Genomic DNA, 5502 nt, shown 5'->3' with positions numbered 1-5502 from the left:
GCAATTCTCCTGCCTCAGCCTCCTGAGTAGCTGGGATTACAGGCACATGCCACCATGCCCAGCTAATTTTTTTTATAGTTTTTAGTAGAGTCGGGGTTTCACCGTGTTGACCAGGATGGTCTCGATCTCTTGACCTCGTGATCCACCCGCCTCGGCCTCCCAAAGTGCTGGGATTACAAGCGTGAGCCACCGCGCCCGGCGAGCAAAGCTTTTTTTTTTAATGGAGTCTCACTCTGTTAAGTTTCTATTTTTCTTTATTCATTTATTTTATTTTATTTAAAAAAATAAAGATGGGATTTCACCATGTTGGTCAGGCTGGTCTTGAACTCCCAACCTCAGGTGATCCGCCCGCCTTGGCCTCCAAAGTGCTTGGGTTACAGGTGTGAGCCACTACGCCCGGCCTATTTTTCTTTATTTTTAATCTTAATTTATATTTATTTATTATCATTTTTTGAGACAGAGTCTTGCCTGTCACACAGGCTGGAGTGCAAAGGCGTGATCTCACCTCACTGCAACCTCCACCCCCCAGATTCAAGCACTCCCGCCTCAGCCTCCCGAGTAGCTTGGAATACAGGTGTGCACCACCATGCTCTGCTAATTTATGTATTTTTAGTAGGGATGGGGTTTCACCAAGTTGGCCAGGATGGTCTAGATCTTTTGACCTCGTGATCCACCCACCTCAGCCTCCCAAAGTGCTGGGATTACAGGCATGAGCCACTGTGTCCAGCTAATTTTTGTATTTTTACTAGAGACAGGGCTTCACCATCTTGGCCAGGCTGGTCCCAAACTCCTGACCTTGTGATTCACCTGCCTTGTCCTCCCAAAGTGCTGGTATTACAGACCTGAGCCACCACGCCTGGCCTTTTTTTTTTTTTTTTTTAGATAGAGCCTTGCTCTGTCGCCCAGGCTGGAGTGCAATGGTGCGATCTCAGCTCACTGCAACCTCTGCCCCCAGGTTCAAGCGATTCTCTTGCCTCAGCCTCCCAAGTAGCTGGGATTACAAGTGCCTGCTGCATGCCCGACCAATTTTTTACTTTTATTTTTTTGAGACGGAGTCTTGCTCTGTTGGCAGACTGGAGTGCAGTGGCGCAATCTCAGCTCACTGCAACCTCCGCCCCCTGAGTTCAAGCGATTGTTCCGCCTCAGCCTCCCGAGTAGCTGGGACCACAGGCGTGTACTACCACGCCCGGCTAATTTTTTTGTATTTTTAGTAGAGACGGGGTTTCACCATGTTAGCCAGGATGGTCTCGATCTCTTGACCTCGTGATCCGCCTGCCTCGGACTCCCAAAGTGTTGGGATTACAGGCCTGAGCCAACATGCCCAGCCAAGTTTTAATTTTTTTTTAAGAGATGAGATCGGCCGGGCGCGGTGGCTCACGCCTGTAATCCCAGCACTTTGGGAGGCCGAGGTGGGTGGATCACGAGGTCAAGAGATCAAAACCACCCTGGTCAACACGGTGAAACCCCGTCTCTACTAAAACTACGAAAAATTAGCTGGGCATGGTGGCGCGTGCCTGTAATCCCAGCTACTCAGGAGGCTGAGGCAGGAGAATTGCCTGAACCCAGGAGGCGGAGGTTGCGGTGAGCCGAGATCGCGCCATTACACTCCAGCCTGGGTAACAAGAGCAAAACTCCGTCCCAAAAAAAAAAAAAAAAAAAAAAAAAAAGAGATGAGATCTTGCCGGGCACAATGGCACATGCCTGTAGTCCCAGCTACTGGCCTGAGGCTGGAGGATCGCTTGAGTCCAGGAGTTCTGGGCTGTAGTGCACTATGCCAATCGGGTGTCAGCACAAAGTTCGGCATCAATACGGTGACCTCCCAGGGGCGGGGGACCACCAGGTTGCCTAAGGAGGGGTGAACTGGCCCAGATGGGAAACTGAGCAGGTCAAAACTCCCGTGCTGATCAGTGGGATCGGGCCTGTGAATAGCCACCGCACTCCAGCCTGGGCAACATAGCTATATCCAGTCTCTAAAGAATAAATAAATAAATAAGTGATGAGATCTTACTATATTGCCCAGGCTGATGTCAAATTCCCAGGTTCACAAGATCGTGCTGCCTTTGCCTCCCAAAGTGCTGAGATTACAAGCAAGAACCACTGCATCCTGCCCTTGAATTCTTTCTTACAAAGACAGAAAACAGGCCGGGCGCGGTGGCTCAAGCCTGTAATCCCAGCACTTTGGGAGGCCGAGGCGGGTGGATCACGAGGTCAAGAGATCGAGACCATCCTGGTCAACATGGTGAAACCCCGTCTCTACTAAAAATACAAAAAATCAGCTGGGCATGGTGGCGTGTGCCTGTAATCCCAGCTACTCAGGAGGCTGAGGCAGGAGAATTGCCTGAACCCAGGAGGCGGAGGTTGCGGTGAGCCGAGATCGTGCCATTGCACTCCAGCCTGGGTAACAAGAGCGAAACTCCGTCTCAAAAAAAAAAAAAAAAAAAAAAAAAAAACAAAGACAGAAAACAAGTTTAGTAGGATTATAACATTTTCTATCCTAGCTTGGTTTCTGAATTACAGCAATTTAATTAGTTCTAGTTTTTGTTTTCTTTGTTCTCTCTTTTTTCTTTTCTTTTTTTCTTTTTTTTTTTTCTTTTTTTTTTTTTTTTTAGATAAAATCTCACTATGTTGCCCAGGCTGGAATGCAATGGTGCAATCTTGGATCACTGCAACTTCTGTTTCCCAGGCTCAAGCAATTCTCCTGCCTTAGCCTCCCAAGTAGCTGGGACCACAGGTGCCTGCCACCACACACAGCTAATTTTCGTATTTTCAGTAGCTACCAGGTTTCACCATGTGGGCCAGGCTGGTCTGGACCTCTTAGCCTCAAGTGATCCGCCCACCTCGGCCTCCCACAGTGTTGGGATTACAGGCATGAGCCACCACTCCCAGGTTGTTTTCTTTGTGCTAGTTTTCATTACCTTTCCAATGTAAAATAATGCACTTTCATCATATTAGTCAGGCTGATCTCGAACTCCGAACCTCTGGTGATCTGCCCGCCTCAGCCTCCCAAAGTGCTGGGATTACAGGCATGAGCCCAGCCCAACATTCCATTTTAAGAGGATGTGATAGCCATGAAGTATTTGTGTGAGAAAAGTAAGAGGGAAGTTAATCTATAATGAAGACCTACTGTGAAAGGAGAAGAGGTCTGCTCTGGCCCTTTAGTCATTTGCAATATTTTAAAAACAATGTAGATAAGAAATAAGAATAATCTATGATCAGAGAAACAAAGTCTCTAGTTGCCTAGGTAACAGCTGCCTGTCACATGATTGAAGCCCTATAATCTCACTACTTTAAGGCTGAAAATAATTTACAGTTCCAACATGCTAGATTTTACATTTATTTTTACAGTAGCTATGCTAGCTTTTTTTATCTTCTGATTCTTTGAAGTCAACAAGTACTTTCCCACCTCAGAGCCTTTTGTTCTGCTATTCCCCCAGAATAGGTTATTCTTTCTTCCCCTGTTACTGTGGATTACTACCCCAATTTAGACATCCTGTTTTTCAAGGAATCTTTCCAGTTAGCTCTCCAGCATCTTGCATTCTTTTTTGTCACAATTATACTAATTATAAATAAGTAATCATTGATGTTTACTTGTTAGGGGCCTATTCCACCTTAGACGGTGAAATCCTTGATGTGCAGGACTCTATGTCTGGTGCTCTACTGGCAACCTCTAGCCACATTTTTGAAAATATAGTGGGCGGCAGGTGCAGTGGCTCAGGCCTGGAATCCCAGCACCCTCAGAGGCTGAGGAGGGCGGATCACCTGAGGTCAGGAGTTCAAGACCAGCCTGGCCAACATGCTGAAACCCTGTCTCTAATAAAAACACAAAAATTAGCTGGGCGTGGCTCACGCCTGTAATCCCAGCACTTTGGGAGGCCAAGGTGGGTAGATCACCTGAGGTCGGGAGTTCAAGACCAGCCTGACCAAGGTGGAGAAACCCCATCTCTACTAAAAATACAAAATTAGGCGGGGCGCAGTGGCTCATGCCTGTAATATAAGCACTTCGGAAGCCAAGGCACGCGGATCACCTGAGGTCGGGAGTTTGAGACCAGCCTGGTCAACATGGTGAAACCTCATCGCTACTAAAAATACAAAAATTAGCCAGGCATGCTGGTGGGAGCCAGTAATCCAAGCTACTTGGGAGGCTGAGTCAAGAGAATCGCTTGAACCTGGGAGGCGGAGGTTGTGGTGAGCTGAGATCGAGCCATTGCACTCCAACACAGGCAACAAGAGTGAAACTCCATCTCAGATAATTAACAGAAAAAAAAAAAAAAAAGACGCTCGACTTTGATTAAAGGCCTGAGATTGATAGAAAGGGAATGTTCAGGTAAAGATAAAGATTTTGGAGACTAGAGTTCTTCGGAATTCTTATAGTGGCTGCTCTTAGAGACAATAGAATAGATGACAAATATTTCCTATTCAGATCTTAGTTAATCTCTTTGGCATTGGGCATTAGGAGGGTCTGGAGGAAAAAGATATAGCTATGTTAATAGAGGTTTTTTTTTTTTTTGAGACGGAATCTCACTCTGTTGCCCAGACTGGAGTGCTGTGGAGTGATATTGGCTCATCACAACCTCCACCTCTCGGGTTCAAGTGATTCTCCTGCCTCAGCTTCCCAAGTAGCTGGGACTGCAGGTGTGCACCACTATGCTTGTCTAATTTTGTATTTTTAGTAGAGATGGGTTTCACTATGTTGGCCAGGCTGGTCTAGAGTTCCTGACCTCATGATCCACCCGCCTAGATCTCCCAAAGTGCTGAGATTCCAGGCGTGAGCCACCACTCCCGGCCTGCCTGGCGGAGATTCTTTACAGATGCAAATTTCCCCAACAAAGAACAGCTTTGCAGGGCCATTTCAAAGTATGGCAAAGAAACATGTTTTGGGGTAAAATACTTTGATTCCTTATCTCCTAATGTGATGCCAGAGTCAGGTTGAAAAGTAAATCAAGACGCCGGGCGTGGTGGCTCAAGCCTGTAATCCCAGCACTTTGGGAGGCCGAGGCGGGTGGATCATGAGGTCAAGAGATCGAGACCATCCTGGTCAACATGGTGAAACCCCGTCTCTACTAAAAATACAAAAAATTAGCTGGGCATGGTGGCACGTGCCTGTAATCTCAGCTACTCAGGAGGCTGAGGCAGGAGAATTGCCTGAACCCAGGAGGCGGAGGTTGCTGTGAGCCGAGATCACGCCATTGCACTCCAGCCTGGGTAACAAGAGTGAAACTCTGTCTCAAAAAAAAAAAAAAAAAAAAAAGATCTTGTCTCACAAAAACAAACAAACAAAATTCTGCTTCTCTAGAACCACTCTTGGTAACAAAATATATAGCAGCAGAATTCTCCAAAGAAACAGAGCAAATAGGATACGTGTAGATATATGTATAAGAGAATATTTAGGCCGGGCACAGTGGCTCACACCTTAATTGCAGCACTTTGGGAGGCTGAGGCTGACAAATCACCTGAGATCAGGAATTCAAGACCAACCTGGCCAACATGGTGAAATCCTGTCTC

At 46.8% G+C, this 5502-nt stretch overlaps 1 long non-coding RNA gene across 1 annotated transcript in view; it reads left to right on the top strand.

Moving 5' to 3' along the window:
* Positions 1-1850, top strand: part of LOC116548644 — a 2496-nt gene extending 646 nt beyond the window's left edge. Inside the window, exon 2 of the long non-coding RNA XR_004267492.1 lies at positions 1727-1850. This is a non-coding gene — a long non-coding RNA (uncharacterized LOC116548644). The remainder of the gene's footprint in view (positions 1-1726) is intronic.
* The last annotated feature ends 3652 nt before the right edge of the window (positions 1851-5502 follow it).

The sequence above is a fragment of the Sapajus apella genome, unplaced genomic scaffold, assembly GCF_009761245.1.
Source record: "Sapajus apella isolate SASKATOON/1434 unplaced genomic scaffold, GSC_monkey_1.0 scaffold5, whole genome shotgun sequence".
Classification (NCBI taxonomy): Eukaryota; Metazoa; Chordata; class Mammalia; order Primates; family Cebidae; genus Sapajus; species Sapajus apella.
The sequence above is the reverse complement of the archived record's forward strand: the minus strand, read 5'-3'. Positions and strand labels throughout refer to the sequence as shown.